We start from the raw sequence: 14,733 nt of genomic DNA on the forward strand, positions 1-14,733 counted from the left end.
AGAGGATATGATTTCCCTTTATACTACAACTTTCTTCCTGGTATAACTTCCTGTAAGAAGCAACAAAAACGTTACCATTGTCTTTGTTGTGGCTGCTGCTTTTATGCCATTGTAACTATGGAATACAGAGATTTATACATAACACTACCAAGATTTTTCCAACCAAACTATCTTGTTAGCAAATAACAGATTAGATTTCTTTGCCAATGTAAGACACTGCCATGGTTTCATAATCTTTTCCTCCCCTGGGGTGTGGATCCCTTCACCCCTTTGTCACAGATCCAGGCCAAACTGTGACAGATGCTTTACCTTCACCTAGACGACCAGGAAAATGGGTTTGAAACTACTTGGAGACTGAAAACATACAGGTGAAGCTAACTAAAACCAAGTTATCTTTTTCCATTTAAAAGAAGATAAATTCTTTCCACTAATGTGGCTAACAATTAGGGGCCTGTCTTTACATGTGAAGACTACCCCAGAACCTCACCAAGATCAGCTTGATGAATTAAAAGTTGCATAGTTGTGTGAGCCAACATGTGCTTGAAAGCCAGCTTCAGTGCTTGAGCAATAATACAACTGAAGGAAATTCTCATCATGTTTCACTTCACGTTACAGGCCAAACTGCATGCCTGCCTTTACCAGCCTCAAAGGGTCATTGCAGATACACAGCTGCACCTGGGGCCATGTTTCACTGCCTCCCAGCAAAACACCACCAGCAAAGCAGAGGAGCACCCGCTGTGCTTGGAGGTGGACAACCTGCACTTGTCTTTATGTACACAGAGTGGTGAAGCAGTTGTGTGTGGTTTGGTGAGACGAGTATGTCCTTTGCAGTAACAACTCAGGCTGTCACTAAGGTATGGGTTCAAGTGATTTCAAAGCAAAACTAAGCATCAGTCACTGCTTTGCACTTCATTTTTGTGACAAGAAGTCCCCCTCTGAATGCAAAATAACATCAGCCCAGATTCACAAACAGGTTTCGTACACTAGCAGATCAAGGTTGTTTAGCTGCACAGCCCTGGATTTGTTCTATTTTCAGCGTATTTCTAATTTAGCTACATTATTCTTAAAGCAAAGAAGTGGAAGTGCACTATTTTATACGCGTTATGCATACGCTGTGGATTCCCCTTGTATTCTCCACTGTCTCCCTCTGCACGTGCTTACAGTCACAGCATTTAGAACAACTCTACGTACTGTCAAAGCTCCTCACTGTGACTGTCTCCAGCAGTTTGACAGTGATGAACTGCAACTGCTCCACCTGTATTTTCCATGCGAGGAGTCTGTCTCAAAGTGAATCTTTGGAAAGCTGCTGCAAAAATATAGCAGCTATTTAAAATAATAATAATAAAAATAAAGTTGGGAAATAGGTAATAATGCAGCACTTCATACACAAACACTGTAACAACTGCAGCTCAAGAAGGCAGTGGGAAAGGAGATGGAAGAGTACAGACAAACAAAACAGAGAAGGTAAATATTGTACCTTATGCATTGCAGTAGTCATGCAAACTGCTCCCCAAGAAATCATGCCAAAACAAGGTTAAATATTTTGCTGACACTAATATTTTCACTTCTCTTTTCATAATTTGATTTGTTATAAATCTGTCTGCACAGCATAAGGTAGAATCCCTCATTTTTCATATTCTGCTTCCCATAATAATGCTAACTCTGCCAATCGCCCTGGCTATGCGTTATTTTTATCCAGTAGCATGAAGCGACAACAGTTCAGCAGAACAGATTCTGACTAAGAGACAGAAAGAAATTGTTCCGCTTCCCAAACATGCAAGAACAAGACCGTGCTCCATAGCCTAAGAAGGCTGATTTTAAAGCCGTAGGATGGAAATGACTCAGCCTGCATTAAAATTAGAGGTATGACAGGATTAAAACTGCCGGATAAGTAACAAATGTATTTTAACTTGACTTAAAGTAATCTGGTTGTTAATGTACGTTAAGGAAATGTTGGAGATCCAGCAACTTTAAAAACCCATGAAATAATCAAACCTACAAAGAGTTCTCTAAAGCTACACAAGCTTTGCACTCTCACTGTTGGAGGAAGGTCAGCCCTGGAGCATGGGGCTCTACAGAGCAGCCATTGCCACAGCTTTGCTCTCTGTGACAGACCGGCAGCCCCAGCACCATGGGCACAAGGATATGAGCCACAGACACCAGACAGTGTAGAATAACTGGGACAGCTGCTTCCTTGCTACATTCATTCCCCTCTACACAGCACAATTCACCACCTCACTTCCACAAGCAGCAACTGCCCAGCAGCATCAACTACCTCCAAAAGCCTCTCCAACTGCCTCCATCCAGCTCCTCCTGCTCTCTCATCCAGGTGGATCTCTACAGCCCTGCTACGTCAGCTTCTGCCCCCCCTCAATAGGAAACAGCAACTCAGCCCCAGGAGTACTGCAGGGAGGGAAGCACTCTGGCAGCAACCTGGAGCTCGTGGTACAACGGCTCACAGACAAAAGCTGTTCTCTAATCAAACACTGACACAGCTGTAAGCCATTTAGCTCAAAATAACCCTGTAAGCTTTTCTGTATCTTTTATCTTTGTGCTCAGAGACAGGAACAGCATTTCTGGAGACTTTAATAACAAAGAGCTTCTAAGAAAATAAAAATAAATGTGTTTTAAAAATCTATTCAGCATTTTGGATGCTGGGTAAAAAATGTGTAAATTAGAAGAGTATCATGGGCTAAGAGAGCATCATGAGAGATCCCCTCCTGGATGTACTGCTTACAGCCAGGAACAGCACTGCCCATCTCAGCATTTCCCATTGGCTATTATAAACTCAGCTTTGCATCAGCTGACCTCAGGTGTGTGCAGCATTCATTAGTGACCTATGGGCAGGCACCGCTCTTAGTGGGGTTTCCCTGCTTTCCTGATTGCCCAGCTTTCCTTCTCAATTAGCACCTAGACAATCAATAGGAATAAAAAGGAAGAACTTCATCTCCAGAGCAAATCTTTAAGTGTTTTTCAGCCTTTCTGCAGTGTTTGTATATACACACACTCTAAAAAGAATGGTGAAAACAGCTGCCACAAAAGGATTCTGCGTCTCCCAACACAGGCTGACAAAGTCCTGGGTAAATTTGTGTACGCTGATTTGCATATAGAACTATTGCAATGTTTTCTCCTGCTAAGAGGACAGACAGGGCCACACCATGGTGAATTAACATTCCACTCACACTGCCAGTGCTGGCTGTCTCACTAGGTCCCTTTTACCAGCACAGAGGCACTGAGCTCTGCACTGCAGAGTGAATGGCAGCATGGCACTGTGCTCCAAAAAGCCACAGTGACCAAGTTCTTGTGCACAGGTGGTTTTACCAGCACAGGCCAGGTGTGATTTCCTAGCACAGTGTTGCACCTCGGCCTCTCAGAAGGAGGTTGTATTCTGTCAAACTGCTCCTCTGTGTGCTCCTGCATGGCAGCGGCCTTTCCTGTGGCACAGGGCAGTAGCTGATGCCTCACAGACTGACAGCAGCTGAAAATGAGCAGTTGACGAGCTTCAGCTCCACGTGGTCATGCCACCCACCTGCACCCAGCACAGCACCCTGCAGCACCAAGTGCCAGGCAGCCAGCAGGGCAAGCACCACTGCCTCCAGAAAAGCCTCAGGGAGGAGCAGATGTCAGCTCAGTTACTTGGTCTAACTATTCACATATGCTTAATGCAGAGGGCAAAGCCCGTAGGTCCTATTCATCCTATCAGTCGCTGCTTCCACCAGACCTTGCAAGGACTGCAAGCAAGCACTGATCATACGCTTCTTATAGCAAAGCATTCTAAGAAAGAGGGTGAATAGGCTGAAAAACCAGCCTCTAGGAAGCAGGCTGCTAGTATAGCCAGCGGGGGATGAATCATTCCTGTTTCAGAAGCAGTATCATTAGCCTGGAGCTAAAAAAAGCAAAACAGGGAGTAAAGTAAGGCACCTGTGTGGAAGAATGTTTTCTTATGAGTGTTTGCTTTGTTTTACTCTATTTAGTGATTAACAGCTATCAGCTCCATGTAGCAGAGCCTGTGACAATACAGACAGTAAAAAGTTTTTGCTGTCAGAATGTGGGGCAGTTTTCACCAAACAAGAATGGACGTGTGATTACCTTAATTCCTGGCATAGCTAGGCACGTCTTATCACTAGCTCATGAAGAAATGGAAATACATAATGAAGACAGACAGTTTTCTTCTTAGGTAATGAGATACAACTCTCACCACAGGACGGGGATTGTTGGCAAGATGCAGTATCAGTGCAGAGGAGCTCAGTACTGCCAGCTGAATAGATCTGTCATATTTCTTTCTGTAAATGTTATGTCTACTACTGCTACAAATAGCACTGCCGAGTGATAAAGCTTCAAAAAACGTGAAAAAAAAATATTTTCTTTATTTCCGCGTCTGTTTGCTGTGAGAATCTGACAGCATTTTGTTTTGTCAAAGTCGTATCTCAGGCTCAGTGCCAACATTTCTTGGACCTTTACACCTGCACTCATCATTAACAGCAGCAACTCACACAGGACACAGAAGGCAGCCTTGCTAAGCATCTTTCAACTAGAAAGAAATAGAAATAAGATCATTTTCATAAGAATGCATGCTTTAAAGCATTGAAACATGCTCTTTAATGTCTACTGGTTAAGGCCTGGGCCTGCAGAAACTAAAAGATCTCCATGTTGCCAGAGCTTTCCTTTCATAAACACTTACACTGGGTTCTTTAGGATTCTAAGTGACTCTATTTTTAACTACACAAGGAGCAAACGACTCTCACACACCAATAACCTTCCAGCTGAGACTATGCATGTTCCAACACTGTTCTCATCTGCACATAACTAATGTGTGTGTTACTCAGGAAAGAGTAACAGCAGTGCTGCAGTCTCATGCCACTGATTTCATTACTGTACAGAAATGCGCTGCTGTAAATTAACCAGTACATGATGATTTGTCATAAATAATTACAACTAAAAGTGCAACTGACAGAATGAACGAAGCAAGAACATGATGTAATCCTGTATTCTTCTTATCCTACCTGATAATGTCCTCATTTAGCTCAAACACTAAAACTGAGTCTGCTTAAACATGGGAAAGAATTCATAAGTATCGTATATTAATTTGAAAAGCACTTCGGACACACACAAAAATAAAACATGATCTGAAATACCCATAATCTGATCACAGATTAGACTGCAATCCCTACTCCACACAGACCTCAGCCATCTTCCATCAGCCTCAGAGGTGAAGTTAAGCAGAGCACCGTGAGAGGGGGTGCTGCTGCCTGAGGGACATCAGGGCCCACACACCTCTAACGGAGGGCAGAGGTGGGCTGCCCCACCATCCCAGTCACCTCTTAGCAGCAGACTTCTCCACAGCAGTTCCTGCTTTGCACTGCGGGCAGGACTGAGAGTTGAGCATGGGATAAAGACTTGAGAAAAATAAGTTCTGCACTGGCATGTAAATTTAGGGCAGTTCAGCTTCTGAGGCCTGGAGATGTGCAGAGACAGAGAGGTGAACAGGACTTGAGTGATGCTGTTGTATCTTTTACATGGATTTTTAAAGCAGACCAAAGATGCTTTCAAGCAACTTCAAGGACACAGCTTGTTCCATTGCTTCCATCAGTAGAAAGTGTCAGATTATCTTTAACAGGCTTCTTATATTTTTATTCATTAATTTCCATGGAATAGCAAGTTCTCTTTTCTAGACAGACATAGGACAGAACCTGCTGCTTCATTCTCTCTGGGCATCCTCCGTATCCTGCTCCATTACTGCTTCCAGCTCCCTGACAGGTCTTCCCTGAAGTACCACAAAGCTTCCACACACTTGGATTTGTTTGTGGGTTGTTTTCATTTGTTTGTTTATCTTTCTATTATTTATTTAAAAAACAACAACAAACAAACAAAGTTTATCTGCTCAATACTGTTGATGTGTTTAGAGCCAGCCCTGGCCTTCATCTGAACAGAGCAATCCCTGCTGAGGAGTTAGGGCAGATCCTGCTCCATTCCTTGCATACAGAAGCACTGCACCACCCACCTCCCGCACCCCAGTGGGATCGTGAAGAATGGATCTCTCCAGGTTACTTCTGGAGACAGTAATTCATGGGGAGAGGGCTCTGACCTATTTCTGTGCTGTCCATCTCCGGAGCACACCATGGCATAGAAGCACCTTGCTGCTCCCACAAGCATCAGTGGGCCACGGGGGACACAGGCAGGGAGCAGCAGGAGTTCTAGAAAAACTTTGGGTACACACAGAGCACCATCTTCTGCTGTTGTACAGGAACAGATGGAAACTCTCCTTTACTGTGTTAGGCAGATTTCCACGCTGGAATGGGGCATGAACAGCAAATGAGAAGGGCCTGTGGGGGAAAAGTTCACTTGTACCTGCCCTCTGGCAGTGGGAAAAGGATCATCTTCCCATCTGTTGCTGCCTACACACATCACAGCCTTGCTTGGAGTCTGAGTGGAGGGCCTGCCAGCCTGCTCTGCTGCACAGAAACCCCATAGAGAACCCAGGGTGTTCTGAAGGAAAGCCTTCAGGCACTGTGCAGTGCTGGGGAAAAGAGGACATATGTTTGGCTCCAGCAGGACTGCACTGCCCTGGATCCTGACTTCTGGTTAAAGCGCTGTAGCTGAGAGAAGGAACCCACAGAACTGCACCATGGATGAGGACGCTGGTAGGTTTGCACTGAATACAGACCAGCAGAGTTTATAACTCCCTCTTCTTCTCAGTGCTGATGGATTGATCTTGTCTCTGCTGATCTGTCAGGACAGAACAGCTGACACCTGACTCCTCCGTGCTGCACTGGGTGCTCACAGCTGCGCAAGCCACAGAGTGTTAAGCTCACAACAAACTCCCACAGACCAACTTCATTTCTCTTTTTTCTCTAATCATTTCTTTAGGCAAGTCTCTCTTGGTCTTTTAAAAATTCATTTTAATCAATTCAAAATTAATAAAGAAACAGTGAAATCCTCAGGGCCTGCACACTCCAATCTCTGCCACTCTGGAAGTGATGATTCAGCGTCAGCACAATGCTGCTGGGGGAAGCTCCAAAGGAGCTGTGCTGAGCTGAACTAGGTCACTCGGCTTGCTATTTACAGAGACACAACCACTTCCATCATTGGATGTTTCTTTGTTTCTTATCTGAGGGAGAACTGCTGTGTTCCAAGGGCACAGCCTCCGGCCATGTCTCGCTGTGGCCACGTGCCCTGGCTCTGCCTGAGCCCATCTTGGAGAAGCAAGGGGACACGGCTGCTGGCTGCCAGGCACTGCTGAGCCCTGTCCTGGACAACAGCCCTTGCAGAGCACAGAGCTTACAGATCCCTGCCCTGATGAGCACCCCCGTTCTTCCCCAGGCCAAGAATTGAAACCAACAGTCCTAGAGGACATTCTCTCATGCCAGCCTCTGGTTCACACCTCCCAGCAGGGTTCAGCCCAAGCCCAGCTCAGCTCTCTTCACAGACTGCTTCAGTACCAGGAGCAACACCACGACTGCTGTGGTTGGCTTGGGGATGAGCATGGTGCTGGCTCCAGGGCACCGCAGAGCCCTTGCTGCAAGCACTTGAGCAGCACTGATGAACGTAGCTCCTGCCCAGTCTGCATGGGGTGTAGTCAGGTGAGTTGGCCACTCTGCAGCATTGCTGTGGGCCACAGCAGTGCCTGAACTCCAGCATTTTGGTGCACCTGGCACTGGGAGGAGCAGGCCACACAGCAAGGGGAGGCTGGCAGCTGTGGGTCAGCTCTGTGGGTACATGCCAGGGGTGAAGAAGGATGAGGAGCACTCTGCAGTGTGGAAGATCTGTTGAACAGTAGGGAGCAGTAGCAGGGCAAGCAGGAGGGCAGAAGCCCCATGGTCAGCCCAAGGAAGCTACATGCCAGTCCTGTCAGGACCAGCCAGGCTCCACAGAAAGCAGAAAGGCTGCCTGTCATCAGCTGGCAGCTGTGCTGAAAAGCAGATCTGAGATGATGCCAGCTCACAGCACTCACCTAAAAACGTTGGTGACCCACTTTGCAGGAGGCAAGAGAGCTGCATCCCATGGACTCAGGCACCCTCCTCAGCCACATCCAGCCCTGCGCCAAGGAGAAGGTCTGGCCATGCACACCAGAAGCACAGACCAGCTTCTCTCCAAGGCTGCTATGCCATGGGGCCCGCCTGACTCCTCACACAAGAGCCCCAGAGTAGTCAGTGAGGGCTTCCCAAAATGAGAGAGCCATAAGAAGTGCTCAGCTGGGCCTTAAAAGGAGAAACAAAAACATCACAAGGAATTGCTTGCACTTTCTCAAAATGAGCAGTTCTGCTGCCTTCACAAGCAGTGACTCCAAGTAACAAGAAGCCTGGACTAACTAACTGAACATTCTTTGCATACTAACCAAGAAGAAAACACCTAGCGTCTACCAGCTCATTCCTTTACTAACAGACAAAAGGTTTGGGCTAAATCTGTTTTAGACCACAACTTTCATGGAACTTTCACTGAAATTATTCAGTAGAAAGAACTGAACAGAGTCCAGGAGATTTGTGAGGGGCTTACCACAAATACCAAGGTTTAGGGTTGGTATTTTGGTTTTCTTTTTAAGGATTTTTATTATTATTATTATTATTATTATTACCACCATAGCGAAGTGATAAAGGTGTAGCAGCAGCAATGCATTGGTGTCCAAGAAATAAATAAAACAACTGTTCCCTTAGCTAGATTAGCTGCCAAAGCAAGTGTTAAAGTGCTGTTATCAGAGCTAAGTTCCACATTAACACAGAGGACAAAGGATCTTCTCTTTAACAAGGGTTGGTGTTGTGCTGGTATTGAAGTATCTCAGCACCCTGAAACACCTTTGCCCAACACAGCCTGTACCATTCCATTAAGATTACTTTGGTAATAAAGCTGCATAGTTCTCCTCTATGAGTCCCTATTTCTTCAACAACAACCAAAAGCCAATGTCCTACAGTTAAGATAAGGTAGTCGTAGCAATACGCAGCTCTTCCAGATGGAAATACAACTATGCAGCATCAGTATTACTATATGAGACTCAGATGCTCAGTTGTACTAGGAATTGATTGTACTAGTGGGCAGATGAATCTATTTTGTGGTCTGTGAAAAAAGGGCATGTAACGGAAACATGGAGAAAATGCTATGATTTAAATGGGTTTCAGTACCACTGGAAAAAGCAACAACAACAAAAAAACCTGCTCAGGCAAAGTAAGGTTTACCGGGTAAGCCAGTATCAGGCCCTTTATCTTTACAAACAGCCTTTAAAGGATAAAAGAGCTGCTGCCCTCCTGTGCCTTTGCCCTGAATCTGTTGTTATATTCATGTGGGAGAAGGCAAAGGCAGTCACACCATGTAGCAGCAAGTGGCAACAGGGAAGCCTTAGGCAGCCAGCAGAGCTAAACTCACCAACTGCCCTCCTCCAAATGACCCAACCCACAAAATCCCAAAGGAAAAAATACAACGTGAAGACAGCTGAAATCCCACCAGTCCTATAATTCAGTGTGCTGACTGAACACACCTCCCTTGGCCAGGAAGCTGTTAAAGGCAGCTGCATTCTTCTATTAATCCAGGAAAGCTTTGATTATGCGACTTTTCCTAGCTCTTTGTAACAGGCCTGGAACAAAAGGTCGGGTTGGGAGGTATCCACAACACCAGGCTTTCCATATCCCTGGCAGACTGTCTCATGCCAACCATTCTGGAAAGTAACTCAAGCACAAATGGCAAAGACTTGCAAAGACACAGAGACAAATCAGCTGCTACAGAGGAAAGAGCACTGGGCTCACTTCTGAGTTCAATCCCTGCTCTTGCAAATACCTTCTTTCTCACAGCAGCATCAAAAGGGTCCAGCCACCTCAGGATCTAAAGCTCAAACATTTCTTTTTACCAGCTGCCTAAGCTCAGGCATGAGTTTCTCAGTTACTGTCTCAAGGTACCTAAAAAAAGATGTTCTGAACATACTGGGAAGCACGAGACTTAGGCAGTAGGTTGCTCTGCAGAACTATTACATACCTAAGCATCTCATACTCAGGAAGTGCTTTGGTTTCTTCCATAGGCAAGCAATACGACAAAAATATTGCCAGCTCACCTCTTCATATTCAGCTGTGTCAGAGACAAGAGATTTCAACTCATGCCCTCATTTTCTTATTAATGCTTATGTGTGACTATAAACCACCTACTGGATCAAAGAGATTCTGCTACAACTTCAGTCAAGTTAGCGGAACAGTTCATTCAGTCCTTACTAAACTCAGCTTACTGTTTTCATTGCCATAAGGTGATCATGTTTATACTATGGTAATAAATTCAACTCCTTTCGTGGCATTTCTATTTCCAGTGATAGAATACAGTCTCTAAAATACATACAAAAGACATACACAAAAGTATTTATTCATTTATATTAAAAACAAAACTTTTTTCCTATAAAGCCACGCTTTTTTATTAGTCATAATGAGATTTGATATAAATTACTATTCTTTCACACTAATAAATATGAAAAGTTGCTACTGAAGCCAGTGCAGTTACGACTCTCTAAGCACAGGGAAAGAAATGCAAATTTCCGTTCACTACAAAATACCTCACCTAAAAAAAGAAAAAGTTGGACCTAGAGACAAGCATGTGAACAAGGAGAAACAACAGGGCCCAACAGAGATGTAACTAGTAGATGAGATGGAAAAGTGTATAAGATGCCATTCGAGATGTGCCATCTCCTGCGCTGCATTTGACAGACGACTCCCAAATCCCACACCAACAGCAGACTTAAGAAACAAACACATCTTTGCCTAAGTGCTTCCTCCAAGCTGTCCAGTTTTTGTACAATACTTCAATTTTCTTCCAGCCAAAGAATGTGTTCCAATTCAATTAATAAAGTCGTATCCACATACAGGTTATCACTGGCTTTGAAATACTTGGCCCTTACTCTTTCAAACGTGGTTTGACTGCCTGCCCCAAACTGACTGTTACATTCTCAGATATCCACTGTTGATGTCGAGAGAAAATGGGTGCGTATTAAATCCATTTAGATGGTGGCAATTTTGCCTTCCACTGTTTTTCCATGTCTTTTTGTAATGCCAAGTGCTAGAGCTATACCTGTTCATAGTTCTGGAAAAAAATAAAAATAAACAAAAAACATGCTTTACTTTACAACTGTAACATGCAGCATTCTACTCTAATACTGAGAAGGGTTTGTACAGCAGAGGAAGGCAGTTCTGGCTGTTAACAGTCAAAGCAGTAACACACTGGACAGCTGATTACTGTATGTATTTTTGGTGTGCCAATGTCAGCTATTCTGGTTTCAGAAAAGCGGTCCTCATGCTGTACTTTACAGCTCAGTTTCAAAGAACCCTGCAGTAGGAAGAACTCTTCCACTCTTCCAGAGAAATGTAACACACCCGAGTTACAAAAACCTTAAAAACCACACTATGCCATTTGGAGCTTAAGAACAAAGCACAGACGAGCAGCATTAGATGTCTCTTTCCTGCGTACCTCTGCACATAACTTCTGCATGCACAGGGAAGCAGTGTCAGAAAGGCGTGTGACCCTGAGCAGTGTTCCACAATTGCTCATACCTAAATGCGGTTTGATGACTTTGTGCAAGCTGAATTTCTGGATGAGGACCCGAGGAAGGCAGACAAGAGGGAACAAGAGCCACACAGCAGGTGACTGGATTCCTCTTACCCACAGTAACACTGTCAAAAGGGCACGCTCCCAGTTGCTTCAACACTGAAAATAAGAACCAAGTGTCCACTGGAAAACAGTAGTAAATGGAGATTCACACTCTAACCTCAATTTACACTTAGCATGTAGAAAACATATACTGGTTTAAAACCTGTTACACGAGGGGAGCCGGCAAGTGGGTGAAAAGTCCATAGAAAAAAATGGCATAAAAATGCAAACCTGGCTTCCCAAACAGCAAAGTTTACACATGCCAGGGAAGAAAACATCGCCCAGATAGACATATTTACAGCCATTTTCGCTGACAGAAGCCGTAAGGAAGGAAATAATGCACTGAACAAACCTTCAGAGTTGCCTGTCTGGCCACGTGGTAGACTGAATAAGCATCAGCAGCAGTGCAGAAATAATCACACAAAGAAACTGTGAGCTAGAGAAACAAAGTTTTGTCAGTTCAGTAACTGGAAGAAGACTGTGAACAGGCAGCCAAAAACCAGAGCCAATCTCTGACAAATACATGGTTAGCCAGGAAGATGCTGCTGACGTTATAATCATGTTAAGCAGGAAAGAGTCCTGGTGTTACTGCAGCGCACCCTCTGTGTAAAGCTGCATTAAATAAAGTCTCTTTTTCCTTAAAGAGTGCCAGCACAGCACAGAAATGCAGATCAGTTGTTAAACAGGTAAAATCATCTGTCACTCAACTTTGACAGGGGAAATAAACAGCAACCACCAGACGAAGCTTGGGAAGAGTTAAAGGCTATCCTGTTTCATCTGGGTTTATTCCCCCATTGATGTCCGTAGTTTGCACAGAGACTTAATGCATGGACTTCACTCAGGAACAGAAGCCAGCTCTGGAGGCAGAGCCATACCGGACAAACCTCATCTGAGAGAGGAACCCGGCGTCCAGCTGGTGCTGGTGGGAAGGGCTGATGGAGACACCAGAAAAGCTTTTTATTTTTATTTTTTTCAGAACTTTCTGGTTGGTTTCAAGAGCTGCTACGTGGCTCCTTTCCCTTTTCAGCACCATCAGAGCTCCGCTAGCACTGGATGTGATTTCTTTTTAAACACAGCTATAGCAATACAATAAGACTTTGGCACTGTAGTCAGTTTAATCCTTGTTGCAGTTTGTATCACTGTTTCATACAGCTGGCTTCAAGCGTTCAGCTCATTAATATTTCATATCTACCACTTATTTCCTGCTAGTGCTCACCTCACCCTTTTTGGCTTCCTTGTTTCTCAGCTAGGTTACTTAATTAGCCAGGGAAGCACCCTGCAAACACTGCTCTCTGGTTATCACCACAAGGTCACAAGGCAGAACTGCTCTTGCTGCTTAGCTTTTAATCAGCAGAACTGAATCTGCTAACTCATAACACTTCTAAATCACTTTTACCCTCTGTACTTCCGAAAGCACTTGTGGTGAAGAGAAAGACCGCCATAGGAAACACTCATGGCCTGGAGAGGAAATAACGAGAGCAGAACCTCCAACCAAAGAGAGAGCTGCAATACAGGAGACGGACAGGCAGCACGCAGAGCGGGCTGTGCTCACAGGCACTACGTGAAACACCACTGCAAACTTACAGGGGGGAGTTTTCTTTTTTCCACGATTTCATAACTGTGGTTCCCCAGGAATGCCAGGTTTTCAATTCACTTTAAAAATAACACTAATACATACATAAAACACAAGCATGATATCGCTTCCCAAGTGATAGTAACACCACAGACCCTCGGCTCCCCCATTCATCAGCAGATAACAATGTCAGCAAACAGTCCAAGAATCCCCATAGCCTGCCCTGGGTTCAGAATGATATCTACCTCTGGATCTGTTAAACCCACCTATTAAAATGAAGTGGTCTGGAATCCTGACCGGGGCATACAAAAGTAACATAACATCCAAACCACGTACACAAAGAACCAAACACATTTGGGTACAACTCCAAAACAAATGAACCCATCAGCCCCTTGCTCATTTAAGGATGATGTGTTCCATCTGTGCAAATAAGCGTTACACTGCGATCTCCTACAGGACAGCACGAAGAAAGAGGAGCAGCCTCAGCAGCAACTTCAGATGGAAAAACTCTCCTCACAAAACAAGTCTGGCAAAAGAGGATGATAAAGGCAACCCAAACCTCACAGAAACATTCCGCTATTGAAAAAGCTGAAAGCAAATTGACAGCCTACAACCCATTAACACACAGTGCCATGAGCACAGTTTCAGTACCCACTGATAGCAGGAGAAAGCAAAATTCTGAAGCAGTTCAGACGCAGAATGGCAAAAGCACCGCAAAAAAACATGGGGTTAAACTAAGAGATGGAAGACGAGCTCTTAGCAGAGCATACAGCAATCTGAGCATACTTAAAGTACCTGCAGCAACCAGAAAGGCCAGCACAACGGAACGGTAACACAAGAGGTGACAAAAGAGCTAATGCAATAGAAAGGTATTAAAAGGAAAAAAACAACTGCCCACCTGTCTCCAAAAACATAGGCATGCAGGGAAAACTCCACCAAGGGGAGATCTCCAAGCAGAGATCCTTCCCCAGTGCCAGGCAGCCCGTCAGTGAGGGACTTCTCAGAGAGGTGCAGCCAGGCCCCACTCCTTCCAGCCACACCACTGGATTGCCTTCACCTGTGCTGCCAGGGCTGACCGCTCCTTTCCCCAGGTGCTCCATCAGCGGTCCAGGCTGGGACTCAGCAGTTCCAATACAATATCTTAACAACAGGCAATCCCATGACAACCAATTTACGTTTCAAAGGATTGAGAACACCCTCAAGTACCTTGTAAGTATACTGGTAAATATGCTTATTGGGGGATATAGGAAAAGGCATCCAATTACTGCATTCTGTTCCGTGGAAAATTCAGATATAAGCTCTAACTTAGAAACGTAGAATCGTTAAGGTTGGAAAAGACCTGCAGGGCCACTAAGTCCAACCCCAAGCCACCCCACGCACACTGAGCCGCAGCCCTCAGTCTGCCTTCACAGTTCCTGAGCTCTTGCAGGGACGGTGACCCCAGCGCTGTGCTGAGCAGCCAGTGCCCGGCCAACCTTCCTGGGAAGGAATATTTGCTAATGTCCCACCCGAGCCTGCCTCTGCGCAACGTGAGGTCACCACCGCTTATCCTG

The sequence above is a fragment of the Excalfactoria chinensis genome, chromosome 9 (genome assembly GCF_039878825.1).
Source record: "Excalfactoria chinensis isolate bCotChi1 chromosome 9, bCotChi1.hap2, whole genome shotgun sequence".
Taxonomy (NCBI): Eukaryota; Metazoa; Chordata; class Aves; order Galliformes; family Phasianidae; genus Excalfactoria; species Excalfactoria chinensis.